Raw genomic sequence first — 23,673 nt, 5'->3', positions numbered from 1 at the left:
GATCTAAGTGGATTTGAGAAAATTATGTTCAGCATGGTTGGGAGCATATATGTTAATAAATGTAAAAGCTTTATTGAAAAGTGGACAATTTATCAGGAGGACTCTGCCTGGCATTAATCTGTGGACAGTTATATCGGTAATAGGCAGTTTCTGAGAGAGAAAAATGGCAACGCCACTTAGACTTCCCCCTTGGGCTATTGCTAATAAAGGTGGTAGGGAAACAGCGTTCTTGGGGGTGAGGGAGTTTGAGAACCAGATTTAAAATGGGTTTCCTGGATCATTACCACATCCACTCTGCTAGCCCATAGGGAGTACAAAAGTTTGGACCTTGTTTCAGGGATATTTAGGCCTCGAGCATTAAGATTAGAATCTGCGATCATTGTAAGGAAATAGGTACTAAAAATAATAAGGATCCCAGAGAAAAAAGAGGTAGGGAAGATTAGTGGGGTAAAAAGGGAAAAGATACAAACAAAAATAATAAACAATATAATACTAATAACAATGGAATTCCCGCAACTGAGACCATGGAACATAGGGCCTGATTCAGAGCCGCTCGCAAAAAGGCCCATAGTACATAGTCCAAGATCTCAGTGGGTGAGAACATAGAATGCGGGGTGAGGGGGCAAAGGGGGTCTATATCTAATGTAGCCCCATTAGTAAAATGAATAATATTACAGAACATTGACATATTGTCTGTATGAAAAAAAGGAACACTACTGGAGCAAATGTAATGATACAAACAAAAACCCAATTGTATATTGAATAATAAGGACTGTATCAAAACATATAGAAACGATAACAGCAATTTGTAATCCCAAATAAGAAGGAAATCAACCATAGAGCAAATGGAAAACAAAAGTATCTAAAAAATAATGTGCAAGGTAGAACCTTAGGCAATAGAAGAATTAAATAACTTCAAATTCAACGTTCACTTTACACAGTCTGGAAGAGAACCTAGATAAAAGAAAAAGCGAAAAGGAACAATAGTAGCAAACAGTCACCCTGAATTCAGGTATCCTGTAACTTATGATGATCAGAAGTATTCTTCAATCTGCATCTTGAATGTTGAACTGTCTGCCATGAGGTGCGTTTTCCCGGGCAGAAAGGTAGATCCAGCTGGGTCAGAGGGTCTTCCCACTCAGGTATCTCATTTGTGGGGAGGCCCAGGGTGGTGCAGAATGAGGGGAGGTCAGCTGGGGCATGAAGGGAATGGGTTTTACCGGAGAATGTCAGTTGGAGGTGAAATGGAAAGCCCCAGCGATACTAGAGTTGGCGTTTGCGGAGTTCATCCGTCAAAGGTCGTAGTGCTCTCCGAAGATGTAAAGTGTGCCGGAAAAATCTTGGTAGATGTGGATAGTGTCACCATTGAAGTCAACTCCATCCAATTGCCTGATCTTATGCATTATTTCCTCTTTTTGGGAAAAGTAGTGACATCGACAAATAACATCTCTAGGCCTGTCTGAGGAGGATCCTTGAGGGCATAATGCCTGATGAGCCCTGTCAAAGATTATTTAATAATTCGGGTGATTACCGACGTTCTCATTAAAAATCTTCACCAAGGCATCAATCAGGTTGGAAGGCTGGACATCCTCAGCTAAGCCCCTGATGCGATATTATTCCGTCTCCCTCTGTTATCTAAATCATCTATCCGGGACCTTAAAGCCTGGAGTTCAGCAGACTGAGAGGAAATTACATCTTTAAATTTAGATAGAGTAGTATCTGTAGATTCTTGACACTCTTCTAAGGAAGAGAGTCAAGAAAGTAGAGACAGGTTGTGTTTAACCAATGCCATTCTTGCTTTATGGTAGTTTGAAGATCTTGTTTAATTTAAGTCAAAGTTTTAATTTAAGTCAAGATTTCTTTGATCTCGTTGCAACTTTAGCTGAGGATAGAAGAGATGGATTTTCAACTGAGGAGTGACTTGGAGGGTTAGACTGGGCCGGAGAAGAGTCAGAGGTGTTGAGGGTAGAACCCTGTTTGGAGGGTGTTGGTAGAAAGAAAGACCACAAAACTGGTTGAGAAGATTCATTTCTGGGACAAGAGTCGTCTTTTTTGTTGGTAGATTTCCTATCTTTGCCCATACTGAAAGAGCATCAAATTATATAAGCAATGAATGAGTTGGGTGGAAATATATTAGTGTAGAGATGTCATATAAAGGGATCACAGCCGAGCATAGAACCCCAGAGGCCAATATGTAGGCAGCCATCAGAGAACAAACCGACACATCTAGTGAGGGAAAGCATCAGGTATTGGAGATTGGATTGGAGATGTCCTAAAACACTGAGATGATATATAGTTAGGGGACACTATATATAGCAATATAGGGCCTGATTCAGAGCAGGACGCTATTTGCGCTCGCTCGTTCAGAAAAAAGGGGTGGTTATTCAAATGAACCGTTCGCTCTTTGCGGTCTGTTCATGCCTCTAGGTCTGAACGAGCGAACAAAACTTGCGGTCGTTTTTTGGAAAACTACGCCCCCTGGCCGCTCGCATCCTACGTCATGTCCGCTATTTATTAGATTAATCGAGTACATCGACCAGCGTATGAACTGCTCGCTATTCTTGTGGTTGTGGTACGCTGCTTTATTAATTATGCACACCCATAATACGCCCGTTTTGACCTTTAAGCACGCCTGCGTTCAGATCTCCACTCCCCGTTTTCAAGCACCTTCCCCTGTTACCACCCACATACGCCTCCTCCTGTCACTCAAAATAGCAGGCATTCTCTATTTAGCGAACAAATGATTTTCGGCCGCACTGACTGGTTCGCGCATGCGTATTACGATCCGTACGCATGCGCAGTTGTGCAAACATCGCTCGGAACGAACGAGCGGCCGCTTACGAGCGGCTCTGAATCAGGCCCATAATGTGTTGAAGAGGCAAATGATCAGTCCAAACGTAATGATTTCAAGATACTTCAATTGCATAGAGACTCGGGACACTGTATTTAGTAGTGTAATGTGCCGGAAAATTAGACAGTCAGCCCAGACAAAGTGGTTTCAATGATCAGCCATAGGAAGGAGCCAAGGTATCAGAAAATTAAATCTAATGTTTTATGGAGATTATATGTTACAGCCATCAGCCACAAGATGGGGACATAATGCCAATAATATGGGCTGGGAAAATTATGACTCAAGCTCCTAAAAAAATAGCATGTAATGGCTGGTAAACCTGTTCAGAAGAGCTATGGGGAGCTCTATGGGCTGAACCCCTTAATAAATTTAGGGCTATGCAGACACTTTAATAGCACAATTAGACAGGAAAAGAGGGGAAGACACTTGCCAACTCACTGGAACACCTGTACTGAATTTCAAGCTCCCAGCACAGCGCCCGCTCAATCCAAAATGGAGGCTGTCTGCAAAATAGAGCACCAGCCGGGAGTCCAAGGCAAGCACGCCTGGTCTCAATAGCTGCCAGGCCACGTCCCTCGTATCCATCCATTTTAACGCTGTGCTCATAGGCGTTGCTTTCAAATCTCCCTGAAATGCTTTTTCAAAAGTAGGCAAGTATGCTCTTGGCCAATCAGCAATTTAATGCAGAGAACCATGTGGGAACTGTCATTTGGGAAGTTCTGTACTGCTTAGCAGAACAGCGTGTCTGTGGCTTGGTACAAGATTTTTTTTTTTTACGAAGGCTGGATTTCTACTTTGACAAGTGGACCGATCACCACTATGGACTAGTTGAGTATGAAGTGGGATTTTTTAATATTTCCTTTACAGTGAAACTATAGGTGCCAGCAAGAATAGGGGGAACCTCACAGTGGATTTTTCCAGATTTTCCGTGACCAGACCAGGTTTTTTTTGGGGGGGGGGGCAAGCACTTTTGTTTATAATTTACCCTTTAATTAATTACACACTTTAACACCAAACCCTTGCAGTGCTTTGGATCCGCTTTGGACGCTTTATTACATTTTATTTATTTTTTTATCATAAAACATTGCAGCGATGTCTAGCTATTACAAATCAACTTGAAACATGAACCTTAATAAATTTACCCCTAACTCTCCATCATTCTTATAGCAACTACAACCTAATACCCTTTTTACACCGGAGCTAAAACCCGGGTTATTTCAGGGCTAACCCGGGCAGCTCCCTGGTGTAAAAGGGGAGAGGGTTGGATCGCCGGGTCGAGTGACCCGGCAATCCAACCCAGGTAAATAGCAGGGTTTACCACGGGCGTAGCCTGTGAAACCCTGCTTTGTGTACGGCGCACTCCGGGTCTTGGTGACCTAGAGTGAGCCGCATGCCGGCCGATTGGTCCGGCTTCAGTGGCGCTTGGAGATGACATCATCTCCAAGCGTCCACTTTCACGCCAGAAAAGCCGGGTCTAAGCAGATCCGACTGTGGTGTGAGCAGTGCCGACTCGGGAATATCCCGAGTCGGCGCCGGCTAAATTCCGGGTCTGATCCGGATAGGAACCCTGTTCCAACCATCTCCACGTAGTAGTAACAGCAAGATGAATGTCACGCATACAGTGCATGAGGGGCATCTCTCTATCCGCATACAGGGTTCCTATTCACTCATATGCACTGACCGCAATACAGAGCCGTAACTAGACTTTTTGGTGCCCTGTACCAGAGAGAGCATTGCCCCCCCTTCACATTTTTTAAATAGGGACATACTGTAAGATAGTGCACTTGAAAAAAGGCCATGGCCTCATGGGGAAGGGCCAGGGAAGAGATAGGGGAGGCCAGGAGATGCTGGGGATAAAAGAAGAGGAAGCTACAAGTGATAATGATAATAAAAAGGAAAATGTACATGCCCAAACAGTGCCCTCTGTCCTGGTCGCGCTACCCTAGTTACAGCCCTGCCGCAATATGGCCAAGGGGGAGGAGGCTTGAGATAGGGGGGCCCTGGCACTTGTTCTGTGTCCCCCCTTAATCCATCTTAATGCATGTGATGGCCGGATCCGGTAGCTCCTCACTGACACTAGATCACTGAGGGAGTGCTGGTGGGAGAAAATTACCAATCTAATGTTACTGTACAAAAACTTTGACTGTTTAATGCACTGAGGGCCTGATTCATGCCCAGACGCAAATGACATCGCACCTTCTCTCATGGATCGCAACAGAGAAAATATGCTAATGTTTCCAAAGCATATATATGAGCATTGGGACGCCCACTGCTGTCTTCTCATATCCGTCCGACGACGTACAACAGTGTAAACATCGGTAACATTGACGCAGATTAGGCAGCCACTCAGCATCTGAGTCAAGTCTGGCCTGCCTCAAACACTACATCTCTCCTGACGGAATGTAGTCAGGAAGCCGACGGTCTAAATGCCGACTGCTGGCTTCACAACTAATCCTGGCAAAGTACTAATGACAGGCATCAAAAACCCAACACCTGTCATTAGACCTACACCGAGAGACCGACGCCCGGCACACCGAACGATGGTAAGCTGGGCGCGGACAGCCGCGGGGGGGGAAGGTTAGGTGTCAGGGCTCCCGGGGAGACTTAGGGTTAGGCACCCCCCACAGGAAGGTTAGGGTTAGGATAGGGGAAGGGGGGGTTAAGGTTAGGCACCCCCAGGGGGAGGTTAGGGTTAGGCACCCCCCCTGGGAGACTTAGGTTTAGGCGGCGGGGAGGGGGGGGTTAGGTTTAGGCACTTGGGGGGGAGGTTAGGGTTAGGCACCCCTAAGGGAGGGTTGGGGGGGGAAATAGGGTTAGTATACTTTCCTTATTAAGCGACTGGGATCTTCACCTCTGCCGGGCTTCCGCTCTCGGGATTTGAACCGCCAGCCACACTACACCCCTCCTGACACACAGAGGGCTCTCATGCTGTAAAGGAGATTGCAATGGCTAATTTATGCATGCCCATGAAGCGGAGTTTATATGTTCCCACCTGCGTTTGCCTAGCTATCCCTGGTTACCTTCCCCAAATGCTGACTACATGTCACTCACTTTGCGATTGATTTCTCTATGAGTCATATGCAAAATATATTGACATGATTTGAATATGCACTAAAACCAATGTTCCAACATGTAAAGTCCACAATACTTATCAGCGAAAAGTACTATGATTAGGGGTGTGCACCGGCCACTTTTCGTGTTTTGTGTTTTGGTTTTGGATCTGGATCTTTCTTCGTGTTTTGGATCTGGATTGGTTTTGCCAAAACCACCCTTCCGTGTTTTGGGTTCTGGGTTTTGTGTTTTGGATCTGTATTTTTTTTTTAAAAAGCATAAAAACAGCTAAAATCACAGAATGTGTTGGCTTTTCTGCTCCTATGCTATTATTAACCTCAATAACCTTAATGTCCACTAATTTCCAGTCTATTCTGAACACCTCACACCTCACAATAGTGTTTTTATGTCCAAAAGGTTGCACCGAGGTAGCTGGATGACTATGCTAAGCGACACGAGTGGGCGGCACAAACACGTGACCCATCTAGGAGTGATACTGCAGTTGCAGACAGGATGGCAGTTTGAAAAACTAGGCCCCAAACTGTACATAATGCAAAGAAAAAAAAGAGGTGCAAGATGGAATTGTCCTTGGGCCCTCCCACCCACCCTTATGTTGTATAAACAGGACATGCACACTTTAACAAACCAATCATTTCAGCGCCAGGGTCTGCCACACAACTGTGGCTGAAATGATTGGTTCGTTTGGGCCCCCACAAAACAAGCTGGCAATTAATCTGTCCCTGCACAAACTGGCTCTACGGAGGCAAGATGTCATCCTCATCCTCCTCATCCACCGATTCCTCACCCTCTTCAGTGTGTACATCCTCATCCTCACAGAGTATTAACTCGTCCCCACTGGAATCCACCACCACAGGTCCCTCTGTACGTTCTGGAGGCTGGTCTCCCTGGAAGAGCTGAAAATTCATTTTGATGAACATCATCTTCTCCACATTCTGTGGAAGCAACCTCCTACGCCTTTCGCTGACAAGGTTCCCGGCTGCACTAAACACTCTTTCGGAGTACACACTGGAGGTGTGTACTCCGGTACTCAGGTACTCAGGTAAAATAGAGCCAGTTTGTACAGGGGCCTCCAAATTGCCTCTTTTTCCTGCCAGTACAGGTATGGACTGTCTGACATGCCTACTTGGATGCTGTCACCGATGTAATCCTCCACCATTCTGTCAATGGTGACAGTATCATATGCAGTGACAGTAGACATGTCAGAAATTGTTGCCAGGTCCTTCAGTCCGGACCAGATGTCCAAACTTGGTCCTGCCTGCCCTGCATCACCGCCAGCAGGTTGCTTAGGATACCTAAGTTTTTTCCTGGCAGCCCCAGTTGCGGGAGAAAATGAAGAAGGAGCTGTTGACGTGTCACGTTCCGCTTCAGCTGACAGTGTGTTCACCAGCAGGTCTTTGCACCTCTGCAGGCTTGTGTCAGCCAGAAAGAGAGACACCACATAGGCTTTAAACCTAGGATCGAGCACGGTGGCCAAAATGTAGTGGTCTGATTTCAACAGATTGACCACCCTGGAATCCTGGCAAAGCGAATGAAGGGCTTGTATGGCCTTTTGCTGCTCCTCCATCCTCTGAAGCATATAGAGGGTTGAGTTCCACCACATCACAACCTCTTGCTTCAGGTGATGGCGGGGCAGGTTCAAGAGTGTTTGCTGGCGCTCCAGTCTTCGGCACTCAGTCGCTGAATGGCGAAAGTGGCCAGAAATTTTTCGGGCCACCCAAAGCGTCTCCTGCACGCCCCTGACGCTTTTCAGAAAATTCTGCGCCACCAAGTTTATTGTGTGAGCAAAACATGGGACGTGCTGGAATTTGCCCAGATGTAATGCCCGCACAATATTGGTGGCGTTGTCAGATATCACAAATCCCCAGGAGAGTCTAAGTGGGGTAAGCCACTGGGCGATGATTTCCCTCAGTTTCTCTAAGAGGTTGTCGGCGGTGTGCCTCTTACTAAAACCGGTGATACACAGCGTAGCCTGCCTTGGAACGAGCTGGCGTTTCTGAGATGCTGCTACTGGTGACGCTGCTGCTGTTGCTGCGTAAGGTGATACATCTACCCAGTGGGCTGTCACAGTCATATAGTCCTTAGTCTGCCCTGTTCCACTTGTCCACATGTCCGTGGTTAAGTGGACATTGGGTACAACAGCATTTTTCAGGACACTGAGGACACTTTTTCTGACGTTTCTGTACAGTCTCGGTATCGCCTGCCTAGTGAAGTGGAATCTAGACGGGATTTGGAACCGGGGACACACTACCTCCATCAATTGTCTAAATCCCACTGCACTAATGGCGGATACCGGACGCATGTCTAACACCAACATAGCAGTCAAGGCCTCAGTTATACGTTTTGCTTCAGGATGACTGCTGTCGTACTTCATCCTCCTCGCTAAGGATTGTTGGAGGGTCAATTGTTTAGTAAAAGTAGTGGTGTTCCTACTTCCTCTCTGGGATGATGAACGACTCCCAGCAGCAGCAACAGCAGCAGCGGCAGCAGTAGGCGTAGCAATGCAGGATCCTCCGGAGGAATCCCGGATAGGAGAGTCAGTCATGCCAGTGACATGGCCTGCAGGACTACTTCCGATCCTGACTAAGGAGGAAATTGACGAGGAGGGAGTTGACGGTGTGGTTTGCAGGCGCTTGGATACAACAGGACAACGGGATTTAGGTGTCCCTGGACTGCTTACGGTCTTCGGCAAAGTTTCTGAACTTGACAGTAACTTTTTATGAACGCGCTGCAGGTGCCGTATAAGGGAGGATATTCCTAGGTGGTTGACGTTCCTACCCCTACTTATTTCACCTTTACATATGGTAGATATGGAAATGACAGTTGTTGTCCGGATTTGGATAGAAATATTGCCAGACCAAAGAGGTGGAATGTTTGGTCTTCTGCCCAGGCATGACCGTGATGGGCTTTTTCATCCCACGGATAACAACTGTCTCCCCCGGAGCCTGATTTAAACAAACCACATCACCATCAGAATCCTCCTCGCCAACTTCCTCCTCAGCGCCAGCTACACTAGTATCCTCATCCTGTTGTACTTCAACAGTGACATCTTCAATTTGCATATCAGCAAGTGGACTGTGGGTGCTCCTTTCAGCACTTGCAGGGGGCGTGCAAATGGTGGAAAGAGCCACCTCTTCCCGTCCAGTGCTGGGAAGGTCAGGCATCGCAACCACCACCACACTTGGACTCTCCTTGGGGATTTGTGATATCTTCTTAGAAAGCACAGTTCTTTGCTGTGCTTTTGCCAGCTTAACTCTTTTGATTTTTTTAGTGGGAGGAGGGCTTCCATTGTCATGTGAAGCTGAACCACTAGTCATGAACATACTAGGGATCGACCTTAGCCGTTCCTTGCCACTCCGTGTCGTAAATGGCATATTGGCAAGTTTACGTTTCTCTTCAGCTGATTTAAATGTTTTTTTCAAGGTCATTTTCCTGAACTTTGTCATTTGGGATTGTATGTGCCCTCTACTATGACATTGTGCATCGGCCATGGCAGACGACGTTGATGGCATGTTATCGTCTATGTCATGACTAGTGGCAGCAGCTTCAGCACTAGGAGGAAGTGGTTCTTGATCTTTCTCTATTTTATTTTTATCGGAGAAAGTTTGGTCCTCATTTATGTTATATCGATTTGAGATATACGTGCGGCTAAACACAGAAAATATTTTTTTATTTTTGCTGGAGAGTAGTGCACTTTGTGGGTTACACCACCCTTTAAGAAATGAGCCAGCCGGCTCTTTACTTATGGGACACAGGTGCACGCTTGGCGCTGCTCCTTTGTTGATGCACGTGCGGCTACTGCGCACACAATTCACAAACACAGAAAATATTTTGTTATTTGGCTTGGAGTGTACTTTGGGGGTTACAGCACCCTTTAAAGGTCAAGCCAGCCGGCCCTTTACTTATGACACAGACGCACGCTTGGCACTACTTTGTTGATGCACGTGCGGCTACTGCGCACACAATTCACAAACACAGAAAATATTTTTTTTTTTGGTTTGGACTGAAGTGTACTTTGGGGGTTACAGCACCCTTTAACGGTAAAGCCAGCCGGCCCTTTACTTATGACACAGGCGCACGCTTGGCACTACTTTGTTGATGCAAGTGCGGCTACTGCGCACACAATTCACAAACACAGAAAAAATATTATTTTTTTAGCACTTGGGGGGAGCACCCCTGATGGACAGAGCACCCCCTGGACAACACTACAGCACCCCTTTAGGACTGGGACAGTGAACAGGACTTTGGAGTGGACACAGCCCCTATGGAGAACTGACTGCACAACACAGTCCAGCCAGCCCCTATGGACTTTGACACAGCCCCTATTAACAACAGCAGCACAGCACAACACAGCCAGCCCCTATGGACTTTGAAGTAGTGGACACAGCCCCTATGGACAACAGCAGCACAGCGCAGCACAGCACAGCACAACACTACTCTGCACTACACTACACTACACTACACTACACTACACTACACAGCCCAGCCAGCCCTAACTCCCACCCTCCCTCTTCACTGTCCACAGCCGAGTGAGAAAATGGCGCCGACGCGGGTACCTTATATAGGATCCAAAACCCGCGAGACCCGGAAGGCGGGATGATGACGTTTTGCCTCGATTTCAGATCCGAGTCAGGCGGGAAAAGTCGAGCCTAACTCGGATCGACCTCAGATCAGGGGGGCTTGGGGGGGTTCGGATTTCAGAAATCCGAACCCGCTCACCCCTAACTATGATACGTATTCACGTATGCCGTTTTCATAAGTCACATGAAAAATAAAAATATAAAAAAACAATAGTGTAATATTGTCTCTGATTAATGCAAAACAACCAAAACTGTGGATCAAGGAGGAATGGTGTGCTTCTTTATTCAGGCCACAAATTTCCAAAGCAGGTGTGCTCCCCTCAAAGCCGGGAAATAAACCACGTGTTAAGGTTTGAAAATTAGATGCTTACATAGTGCTTATATATCATGGTATGCTGTAAATGCATATAACGGTTTCTTTCACAACTACTGTATTAACTTCCTCTTGTTATGGATATGACTAAGGGTCCCATTTATCAAAGGGAATTTGAGGTAAATTCCCCTAAAACACCTGTTTTCGGGGGGTTTACCTGAAATACTAAGTATTCCCCAGATGTATGAAGGAGGGACCGCAGCGATCCCTCCATTGCCACTGGCAGCCGCCTCCCCCATAGGTTTCTAAGGGGGATGCGATGCTGCCAAACGTATCAATATAGGGAATGCGAAGCATTCCCGATATTGGCCCCAGCAGCTAAAGCCATCCAAAGATACCGTTAGCTGTTGTAGTCTATGGGGACCTACCTCATGTCAACCGGCGGAGGGACCTCCCAGATCCCTCCGCCGGCAATGGGCGCCGCTCATGTGCAGTCCGCGGGACTGAGCATGCGCAGCAGCCTCCGGCCACATCACAGGAACGGGCTCCTTTCGGAGCCCGTCACCCTGCATGTGCCGGATCATACATTCGGCCGCTATGTTCGCATTTTGTTACAGCCCTCGTGTATGGCCAGCATAAGAGATGTCCTTATGTCTGCAGGCACTGGAGAAAAGTGGGGAAGAGACAGTTCTCTTCTTGCTTTCCCCCCAGTGATTCACTTGAATGCCTGTGACACGAATGCTCAGTGGTAACAGTGGGAATGATGCAATCTTTCGCAAATATTTAACACATTAAGTCATTAAGGGCCTGATTCAGAGCCGTTCGCTATTTGTGGTCGTTCGTTTAAAAACAAGGGGTGGCTATTCAAATGATCCGTACGCACATTGCAGTCTGTTCACACCTCTAAGTCTGAACGAGCGAGCAAAACATACGCTCGTTTATTTGTTAAAAACGCCCCCTGGCCGCTCGCACCATACGTCATGTCCGCTATTTATTAGATTAATCGAGTACATCGACCAGCGTATGAACTGCTCGCTATTCTTGTGGTTGGTGTTTGCTACCACAAATTTGCGAGCAGTTCTGGCTATAAAATAACCCAGTGACGTGGTCAATGACGCTGCTGTTTTAAATATACACACCCATAAAACGCCCGTTTTGACCTTTAAGCACGCCTGCGTTCGGATCTCCACTCCCCATTTTCAAGCTCCTTCCCCTGTTACCACCCACATACGCCTCATTCTGTCACTCAAAATAGCAGGCCCTCGCTATATTGCGTACCAACGATTTTCGGCCGCACTGACTGGTTCGCGCATGCGTACTAAAAACCGTACGCATGCGCAGATGTGCAAACATCGCTCGGAACGAGCGTACTGCCGCTAACGAGCGGCTCTGAATGAGGGCCTAAGGTGGGTACACGCGGTATGATATAGGTAACAATCCAATCTCGTTAACGATTTCCCTTAAACTCTCCACAGCAGCTCCAGTAAACGATGTGCAGCAAAAGCTGCATGATGTACAGAAGATCTATCGTCACGATCTAATGATTTGCATATCTTCAGATCGTGCACAATGGTAGACAGATGCTTGCACGAATCAGGGAGATACGTGATGCAAGCATCCATCACAGATGTGCGCATGGATCGATGCTACAAGCATCTTTGCAAAAAAAATCAATAAAGGTGCATACACACACAACGATTTTTTGAACGATTATCGTTAAACGATAATCGTTTGTAAAAATCATTCACTTTCTGAGTCAAACGATGAACGATTTTCATTCATGCGCGTTCACGTTTGTAGTTTGTAATTTGTAGTTCAGTCAGACTTGTCAACTGAACGATTTTCAGTAAGGGAATATGCAAAAATCGTTTGTAGTTCTAGAAAATCGTTCATTACATTTAAATGAACATAGTAAATGAACAACTTTAGTAAACGATTTTAGTTCATTTTTTCAAGGGAGAAAATCGTTTACTAAAATCGTTCATTAACTAAATCGTTGTGTGTGTAGGGAGGCAATGACACAGATGCAGGGACGATTCAGTGAGATCCATCCGTGCATCTGTGTGAAAACAATGCTGAAAGTGTAAAAACAACTGCGTGCCCCCCCCCCCAAAGCACAACCAGCCCCCGGCTTTTCACAGCTGGTCCTGGTTGTGCTAAATACAGGGGACAAACGACATAGGGGTCCCCTGTATTTATATTTAGCACATCTAGCACTGGGCAGTGCAGTGTGTGTACTGTGTTTATTTTAATATTTAATTTGCAGTGGAACTACAGGTGCCAGCGTGCCTGTAATGCCACGCATGCTGGTACTTGTGGTTTTCCAAGTACCAGCATGCGGGGGAGGCTTGCTGGAACCTGTAGTTCTACTGCAAAAGACAATATTTTTAACTCTTTCAATTACACTATCAACCCGGCACCCACCGATCCAGGTGTGCCAGGATAGCCCAGGGCTATCAGTCTAGGCTTGGGGTGCCTTGGAAGGGTACCCGTTTACTGAAGGGGTCAACTCTCCATGGATTCCCGGCCTGGGCTAACTAGCGGTCAGGTGTAATACTTTGGCCAGGGGACCCGGTGAAAGGGTTCCCCTGGCTGTGGCATTACTCACCTGCTAGAAAAAGTTTGGCGCTGGTTATGGATAATATGGGGGAACCCTATGCTTTTCATCCCCTGTATTTCTATAACGAGGACCGGCTCAGAGCCCAGTGCTGGTTGCACTAAATACAGAGCACACCTAAGTTTTTAGTCCCCTGTATTTGACAACCAGGGTTGGCTTTAAAAAGTGTGATGCTGGCTGTGCTAAATACAGTGGACCCCTACGTCATTTGTCCCTTGTATTAATCAAAACCAGTACTGTGTCTCCAAAGCTCGGGACTGGTTGAGCTTTAGGTGGGGGGCACGACATTTTTTTTTTTTACACAGATGCACGGACAGATCTCACTGATCCGTCCCTGCATCTGTAATCACATGTGCCTGCTGCATGGATCACACTGATACGTGCGTTCATGTGTGTCGTCCATGACATAATTCACCGTGCATACACATGGAACGATATGTGGCAAATTGTTGAAAGACAGGGCATGATCCTTCTGCATGTTGAAGAGAACACTGAACACGACCAATGACCAGTGCGCATCAGCATCGTTATCATGCCTACACACGGCACTTTTTAAATGGTTTGTCGTTCCAATCTCCTGAAAATGGCACTATCGTTTAAAATATTGTACCGTGTGTGGGGGTCTTTTGGCTTCTTTACTCCACACCAGGACAGACCTTTACCGCATGGTCTTCCTTAACATGACAAAATATATATTGCAAGGAGCGCCAATTTTTTTAATGCTGCTTTTCAGCAGAAATAGGGGTCTATGTACTATGCCTCAGAGAGAGATAAAGTGGAGGAAGATAAAGTAATAAACAATCAGCTACTGTCATTTTTCAAACACAGCTAATTGGTTGGTACTTTATTTCCGTCCACTTTCTCTCTCTCCAAGGCTTAGTAGTCCATAGACCCCATAGATCCCTGGGGTAGATGTATTATAGCGGCACTTAACATGCCGCTATATTGCTTCCTGCTTCATCTCTTTACCGAGGTGAAGCAGGAAGCACTTCCGATGAGCTGTATAAACATCTCATCTGCCGTAGCGGGGGAGCGATAACTCCCCCCTCTGGCGCTCCCCGCTAGAGACCGCAGCTGGCTGACTGTTTCTCAGTCCCGGCTGGCTCCACTGAGCATGCGAGGGATCTCGCAAGTATCGCAGTATTCCTGCGTGCAGCCCTGGAGCCAGCAGCCGCCGCAGCAGGGAGAGCACTGTCCCTGCTGTGGGGATAGCGACAGCTACAGCTGGCGGAACGGTCAGGAGATCTGACCATTCATACATGGCCCAGGCTATGGGGGCTGCTATCTTATAGATAGCAGCACCAATAATGACAGGGCGGATAGCGCCCCTGTAAATTACCACCAAACCCCCGATCATACATCGGGTAGAAGCGGTATCAGCGCACATAATGTGTGCTAATGCCGCTTCTGAGCTTCTTACATCTCCCCCCCCCTATATCTTAAAACAGTTTGGTCTACGTTTATTTACATTGCACCTATGTTGTCTGTTCCACCTGTCTCCTTTGTACTAAGCACCTACCTAAATTTCCTGAGGTCCTCTTCTCTGTACCCCAGTGGCCCAACACACATTTGTCAAAAAAAAATAAAAATGTGGTTATCATACAGTCATATGGCTTAAGACAAATGGCATATTTGAAGCATGTTTTACAGGAGATTGTATAACACTTATAACAGCATAAAGCACAGCTTGGAGCGCCAGTCACTGCCATCTCACTTATCACAGTGTGTTACTCATGTTACAGCTTGTAAGCAGAGCAGGAAGACTAGCACTGGCCAAATTGCAGATGTGTTTTTATTTCCCCACACATGTTCCGCCAGCAGTGGGTGCACCGGGGAGCAGAGACACCTGGCGGGTATGATGACTTACGTCCCTCCACCCCTAGTGTCTACACATGGAGTGGCGCTTTGTTGCTGTGGCAGGAGCAGAACTATGGGAGACAATGGAGGCACCTGCCACCGGGCTCCAGCACTGAAGGGGCACCTCCTCCATTGTCCACACTACATTAACCCCACTTAGGGCTGTAACTATGTACCGTCATGGCCGCCCAATACATGCCACCTCTTCACGGCACCTGAGAAGCCACCATACACTAGTAAAGAGCTCAGTGTCAGACCATCAGCTGCCGCCTCCATCTATCTATAGCCTGTTCCTACTCATTGCTGTTGCTGCTCCTTCAGCAGCTTCGTTTGTCAGTGTAACATGTCTGGTGCCCCCCTCACCCACAACTCTCTGTCTCACTCCTCCATGGCATGCCTATATTCTATATGCAACTATGGGTGTATTTGCTTGTGAAATGCTACATTACAGTGTCAGCAGCTGTGACGGAGGCGGGGGCACCAAATTATAACTTGCCTTCCGGGCATCTGGGATGAATTTATGCCACTGTGCTGTGGCACTACAAGTCCCAGCATGCCCTGACTGGCAGAGCCCTGTTGTTCCCCGAAATCTGCTGTTTGCTAACTGTAGCTATAGAATCCTATCCCCTGCTACCTGGAAACCCCCTTTGTCTTTATTTCCTTACAAATTGTCCCTAGTATTGGTCTGATGCATGGATAGAGCTCCCCTATATGTCTAGTATTGGGCTCCAGCGAATATCATAACCTCCTTGGGGGTATATTTATATAGACCCCGTGCTAACTGAGAATCTGTAATGCTGCTTTTTTTTTCAGCCGCACAGATTTTGGTAGCTGCGCCGCTATTTAGCAATCTAGGGCTCCGCGGGGGTGTTTTCTCTGCTTCAGCGCCAGCTGGTGTCGCTGTAAAATGCCCATGTGCACACTAGTTTGATCCGGTGGGGATGAAGCGAAGCCTTTCTGGCTTTGTACGTTCCCCATTGCCTGTTACAGCTGACGCTTTTTTCTGCAGCTTGTTAAATTGTGTGAACGCCACAGGCTATAGGGATGCAGTAATCTGCGAATGTTCAGGAGCTGCAAGATAGATACTCTGTGGTATCCCTGTTGCCAAGTAGGAGGAAGCGGTGATAACCCTTTTCTGCAGCAAAAAAAAAGACCAGAAGATGGGATTATCATCATTGCCTCATAAATAGAGCCCCAAATATGCAGACGGTGTAATTCATATGAACATGGCTGATCTGGTGACGATACCATTTGCTTTACTAGGTTTTCTTTCACCTGTGTGTTAGTACCTGCGAATATTAATAGACCCTTAATACAGCTTTTCTTATATAAGCAGAAGGGCCGGCTTGTTCCTGGGTTGGTTGATGGTGGCAAATATCTGATCCATGTTTACTCTGAATGAAGATGTCTGGAAAATCCAACACTAATTTATCACATTCTCATTTTTATAACTGTAGCTGATCGAGATGGCCGAGAGACTGGAGGATCTGAATCTACCCAATGCTGTCATTACGCGCATCATTAAGGAGGCTGTAAGAATTCTCATCTGTATTCTAGTACGGTCTAATTTAGAGGTGGACGCAGTGGTGATGACAGACGCAAGCGTCCAATGCTTTTAGACTGCGCATGTGTCCGTGCTGCACAGTGCATAAGTCCCAATGGTTGCCAATGGGAGTCGCAGAACAAATTCATATGCAGAGAGAGACAATTTCAGAGGTGCTCCATGGAGCTAATGGCGGTGGATAGCCAGATTCTGGCATGCCGCCAACAGCAACTGTCTTTTGTCGCACTGGCACCAGCGGCCATTTTCTGACTTCTAATTGTTGCTTCCACAGGGCTGGTGCAATGTCCAATGGTGCTTCTTTTTATGCACACCAACGGACTAGCGCACCAGCGCAATCAGTGGGCTTCTCAGTGGCTGCGGCATTAGCATATAGGGCCATATTCCATAAGTTTCACCTCCGCAAAAAGTTCAGCCTACCCGACTTTCTCGCCTACATCGCGTGTTTTGGAAGCGAAAACTTATCATGTATGTCCCCACTTTTTCGCCCTATTCAATTAATAACCAAGCGAAAACGGCAAGCAGTGAATGCAGAACAGGCGGAAAATACTGTCAGAATCGGGTAAATCAGCCTGAAGCGCCCCAAACAGATACACTAACATTGGGGATCAATGTAGAGGTGTTCCAGTAGCCCTAATAAAACTATTTGGGGTACTAAAGTTGTTTAACATCCTTGTTATTAGCGTCCTTTAAAAGTAGTGAAGAATGGCATTGTGCCGTATTTTTTGGTTAAAATAAGAAGTTCTGTCAAATTTGGGGTACATAAACATGGGTGCTAGCATATGTTAAAGTAACTAAAGTAAAGTTTTAAAAAACGTGAAAAACGCACCTGTTGCATGCACCTGCAATCTTAAAAACATTCGCTAGTTTTTACGCTTGTCCCCATACTTTTAACTTTTTCACCCCCAAATTGAAAATATTTTTTGTTGGGGTATCCAGTTTTTTTTGTACAATTGTCCTTTGGGGGGCTGTCCCATGGGTTCAGAGTCGTTTCCCGATGTTTGCACTCCAAAATAAAGATTTTGCACTTCTTTTCACCTGCTATTCATAGACGTATCTATTTCGCCTATTGCAGTGTTTGCATTGACTTTCCGCATACACGAAAACGACCTGGAATTGAATACGGCGATACTTTGAAAACAGGCGAAAAGTTAAAATCGCCAAAAACGTTTCACCAAATGGCACTTTTTGCGTCTAATTGAATACAGCCGATAGTCGCAGTCAAGCTGTGCACCTCTAAATCACTATCACCATGACACTTCATAGAGAAAACTGCTTTATGTTTCATCTAGATAAATCTAAGTATAGATAGTAAAAGGTACCACACGCGGAGAATCATATCTGGGGGGGTGTTTAAAGTGAATATGGAACCCTTGTAGTGCCACACTGGGCCTTACACGAAGGATGATACATTGTAAGTAGCCGGTAAATGCACTTTAATAAACAATCAGAGCCTTGTTCCACTAACATCCGAATGGGCTATATTTGGCTTTATACCTGTTGATACTCGTGTTCCTAGAGATGTTAAAAAGTTGTTATTGGCAATTTCTTCTGCTGCTTGTAAGACCATTTTGCATTTATGGATACAGAGTTCTCCACCTACCCTTGAAATGTTTAAAGAAAAGGTTTTCTTTATTGTCCATATGGATTGTTTGGAAACTTCCCTCCAGAAAGATACACATACTGTATTAAACGATTTTTTTGCAACATGGGAGAGTTATATTGAGGTTCTCCTGCCTCCACTAAAGAGACTATCTATCACTGTTTCCATAAGACTTTGTGGTACGAGACTCATATTCTCCTTCATGACCCACCGATATATTTTTAAAATACTGGGGTCGTTTGGTCCGATTCCGATGTTCCTCCATATTGTTTTGGTTTTCTTTGTACTGCAAACAAACGTGATGTTATAACTGACTCTAAAATGCTTCGTTTGTAAATTTATACTATAATTAAATCTATTTATGTGTCTTTTGATGCTTCAATAATGAAAAAAGTGGTTAAAAAAACAACAATCTGATCCTTACGGTTTCTCTTTCAGCAGCTTCCAGAGGGCGTTAACATTTCTAAGGAAGCGCGCAGTGTCTTCGTGTTGTAGGCTACCTTCTGGAAGGTGTCCACCATATTAGTGTTGTATGTTTTGGTTTTTTTTTGTATAGATTTCAGTTTTTTGTGTGACTACATCACCATTCTATTTATGTATATATATATATATATATATATATATAGTATGTTTATATATATATATATATATATATATATTCCATAGACAAAAAACCTTACGGTTTCACATTTCCTATTAAGGCTGCTTAGACATGATTTGAAAATTCACAAAACCTATTGATTTTCTGCCACTCAAACTCCAAAAAGCAATGAAATTATGATCATTAAGGCTGACGCCTTAATGGACGTGTTCCTTGCACAATACAGATATGGTAGACCATCACACCCTGTGGTTAACTGCAGATTCAGCACTCTCACAGAACAAGATTGCTGTCACTTACAAAATGGTGAAGCTGCTAATTCACAGAATTGTGTGTTCATTGGAAAACACACATGCAGTCTATGCAACTGAGGTCAAAGCAGAAAGTAGAGCTGTACAGATGGTATAAAAGTGGTGTAGATGGGGAGGAGACACAGCAACGTGGATAGGCTACCTCCCACTAGGACTTCCGGTGTCTTTGCATGGCAGGCACCAACCAGCCAGGGCTTTGGCGTCTTCGCCTGGTGGGCACCAACCCGCTAGGGCTTCGGCGTCTTCGCTTAGTGGGCAGCAGCCTGTGTCAGCTCTTTTTTGTGGCTGCCTCCCACTAGGATTTCCGGCGTCTTCACCTGGCAGGTGCCAACACGCCAGGGCTTCGGTTTCTTCGCCTAGTGGGAGTGGGCTGCAGCCTGTTAGTTCTTTTTTGTGGCTGCTTCCCACTAGGACTTCCAGCATCTTCGCCTAGCCGGCGCCAACTCGCCAGGGCTTTGGTGTCTTTGCCTAGTGGGTGGCAGATTGTGTTAGCTCTTTTTCATGGCTGCCTGCCTCTAGGACTTCGGATGTCTTCGCCTGGTGGGCGCCAACCTGCCAGGGCTTCGGCGGCTTCACCTGGTGAGCGTCAACCCACCAGGGCTTCAATGTCTTCACCTAGTGGGTGGCAGACTGTGTCAGCTCTTTTTTTTGTGGCTGCCTCCCACTAGGACTTCCGGCATCTTCACCAGGCGGGCGCCAACCCGCCAGGGCTTCGGCATCTTCGCCTAGTGGGCGGCAGCCTGTGTTAGCTCTTTTACGTGGCCGCCACCCACTAGGGCATCTGGTGACTTTGGCTGGTGGGCGCCAACCTGCTAGGGCTTCAGAATCTTCGCCTAGTGGGCAGCAGCCTGTTATGTCTTTTACATGGCCGCTGCCCACTAGGGCTTCTGGTGTCTTCGGCTGGCGGGTGCCAACCTGCCAGGGCTTTGGCGTCTTCACCTAGTGGGCGACAGCCTGTGTCAGCTCCTTTTCATGGCTGCCACTCACTAGGACTTATGGCGTCTTCACCTGGTGGGCGCCACCCCACCAGGGCTTCGACATCCCGTCAGGGCTTCAACATCTTCACTTAGTTGGCGGCAGCCTGTTAGCTCTTTTTCAAGGCTGCCTCCCACTAGGACTTCCGGAGTCTTCGCCTGGTGGGTGCCAACCGGCCAGGGCTTTCTTTGTCTTCGCCTAGTGGGCGGCAGCCTGTTAGCTCTTTTGGATGCTTCCCACTAGGACTTCCGGCGTCTTCGCCTGGTGGGCACCAACCCACCAGGGCTTCGGCGGCTTCACCTGGTGGGCGCCAACCCACCAGGGCTTCAACGTCTTCACCTAGTGGGTGGCAGCCTGTGTCAACTCTTTTTCATAGCTGCCTCCCACTAGGACTTCCGGCGTCTTCACCAGGCGGGCGCCAACCCGCCAGGGCTTTGGCATCTTCGCCTAGTGGGCGGCAGCCTGTGTTAGCTCTTTTACGTGGCCGCCACCCACTAGGGCATCTGGTGTCTTTGGCTGGCAGGCGCCAACCTGCTAGGGCTTCAGCATCTTCACCTAGTGGGCGGTAGCCTGTTAGCTCTTTTACATGGCCGCCACCCACTAGGGCTTCTGGTGTCTTCGTCTGGTGGGCGCCAACCTGCTAGGGCTTCAGCGTCTTCACCTAGTGGGCGAAAGCCTGTGTCAGCTCCTTTTCATGGCTGCCGCTCACTAGGACTTATGGCGTCTTCACCTGGCAGACGCCAACCCACCAGGGCTTCGATGTCCCATCAGGGCTTCAACATCATCACTTAGTTGGCGGCAGCCTGTTAGCTCTTTTTCATGGCTGCCTCCCACTAGGACTTCCGGAGTCTTCACCTGACGGGCGTCAACCGGCCAGGGCTTCGGTGTCTTCGCCTAGTGTGTGGCAGCCTGTTAGCTCTTTTTTGTGGCTGTTTCCCTCTAGGACTTCCGACGTCTTTGCCTGGCGGGCACCAACCCGCCAGGGCTTTGGCGGCTTCACCTGGTGGGCGCCAACCCACCAGGGCTTTGACGTCTTCACCTAGTGGGCGGCAGCCTGTGTCACCTCTTTTTCATGGCTGCCTCCCACTAGGACTTCCGGCATCTTCACCAGGCGGGCGCCAACCCACCAGGGCTTCGGCATCTTCGCCTAGTGGGCAGCATCCTGTGTTAGCTCTTTTACATGGCCACCACCCACTAGGGCATCTGGTGTCTTCGGCTGGTGGGCGCCAACCTGCTAGGGCTTCAGCATCTTCACCTAGTGGGCAACAGCCTGTGTCAGCTCCTTTTCATGGCTGCTGCTCACTAGGACTTATGCCGTCTTCACCTGGTGGGCGCAAACCCACCAGGGCTTCGACGTCCCACCAGGACTTCAACATCTTCACCTAGTTGGCAGCAGCCTGTGTCAGCTCTTTTCATGGCTGCTTCCCACTAGGACTTCCGGCGTCTTCGCCTGGCGGACGCCAACCTGCCAGGGCTTCGGTGTCTTCGCCTAGTGGATGGCAGCCTGTTATGTCTTTTACATGGCCGCTGCCCACTAGGGCTTCTGGTGTCTTCGGCTGGCGGGCGCCAACCTGCCAGGGCTTTGGCGTTTTCACCTAGTGGGCGACAGCCTGTGTCAGCTCCTTTTCATGGCTGCCACTCACTAGGACTTATGGCGTCTTCACCTGGTGGGCGCCAACCAACCAGGGCTTCGACATCCCGTCAGGGCTTCAACATCTTCACTTAGTTGGCGGCAGCCTGTTAGCTCTTTTTCAAGGCTGCCTCCCACTAGGACTTCCGGAGTCTTCGCCTGGTGGGTGCCAACCGGCCAGGGCTTTCTTTGTCTTCGCCTAGTGGGCGGCAGCCTGTTAGCTCTTTTGGATGCTTCCCACTAGGACTTCCGGCGTCTTCGCCTGGTGGGCACCAACCCACCAGGGCTTCGGCGACTTCACCTGGTGGGCGCCAACCCACCAGGGCTTCGACGTCTTCACCTAGTGGGTGGCAGCCTGTGTCAACTCTTTTTCATAGCTGCCTCCCACTAGGACTTCCGGCATCTTCACCAGGTGGGCGCCAACCCGCCAGGGCTTTGGCATCTTCGCCTAGTGGGCGGCAGCCTGTGTTAGCTCTTTTACGTGGCCACCACCCACTAGGGCATCTGGTGTCTTCGGCTGGCAGGCGCCAACCTGCTAGGGCTTCAGCATCTTCACCTAGTGGGCGGTAGCCTGTTAGCTCTTTTACGTGGCCACCGCCCACTAGGGCTTCTGGTGTCTTCGTCTGGTGGGCGCCAACCTGCTAGGGCTTCAGCGTCTTCACCTAGTGGGCGAAAGCCTGTGTCAGCTCCTTTTCATGGCTGCCGCTCACTAGGACTTATGGCGTCTTCACCTGGCAGACGCCAACCCACCAGGGCTTCGACGTCCCATCAGGGCTTCAACATCATCACTTAGTTGGCGGCAGCCTGTTAGCTCTTTTTCATGGCTGCCTTCCACTAGCACTTCCGGAGTCTTCGCCTGACGGGCGTCAACCGGCCAGGGCTTCGGTGTCTTCGCCTAGTGTGTGGCAGCCTGTTAGCTCTTTTTTGTGGCTGTTTCCCTCTAGGACTTCCGACGTCTTTGCCTGGCGGGCACCAAGCCGCCAGGGCTTTGGCGGCTTCACCTGGTGGGCGCCAACCCACCAGGGCTTTGATGTCTTCACCTAGTGGGCGGCAGCCTGTTTCACCTCTTTTTCATGGCTGCCTCCCACTAGGACTTCCGGCATCTTCACCAGGCGGGCGCCAACCCACCAGGGCTTCAGCATCTTCACCTAGTGGGCAGCATCCTGTGTTAGCTCTTTTACATGGCCACCACCCACTAGGGCATCTGGTGTCTTCGGCTGGTGGGCGCCAACCTGCTAGGGCTTCAGCATCTTCACCTAGTGGGCAACAGCCTGTGTCAGCTCCTTTTCATGGCTGCTGCTAACTAGGACTTATGCCGTCTTCACCTGGTGGGCGCAAACCCACCAGGGCTTCGACGTCCCACCAGGGCTTCAACATCTTCACCTAGTTGGCAGCAGCCTGTGTCAGCTCTTTTCATGGCTGCTTCCCACTAGGACTTCCGGCGTCTTCGCCTGGCGGACGCCAACCTGCCAGGGCTTCGGTGTCTTCGCCTAGTGGATGGCAGCTTGGGTTAGCTCTTTTTCATGGATGCCTCCCTCTAGGACTTCTGGTGTCTTCGCCTGGTGGGTGCCAACCCGCCAGGGCTTCGGCGGCTTCACCTGGTGGGCACCAACCTGCCAGGCCTTCGACGTCTTCACCTAGTGGGCGGCAGCCTGTGTCAGCTCTTTTTCATGGCTGCCTCCCACTAGGACTTCCAGTGTCTATA

This window comes from Taudactylus pleione, unplaced genomic scaffold (assembly GCF_031769625.1).
Source record: "Taudactylus pleione unplaced genomic scaffold, aTauple2 ptg000678l, whole genome shotgun sequence".
NCBI classification, from domain to species: Eukaryota; Metazoa; Chordata; class Amphibia; order Anura; family Myobatrachidae; genus Taudactylus; species Taudactylus pleione.
This window is presented reverse-complemented; position numbering follows the sequence as displayed.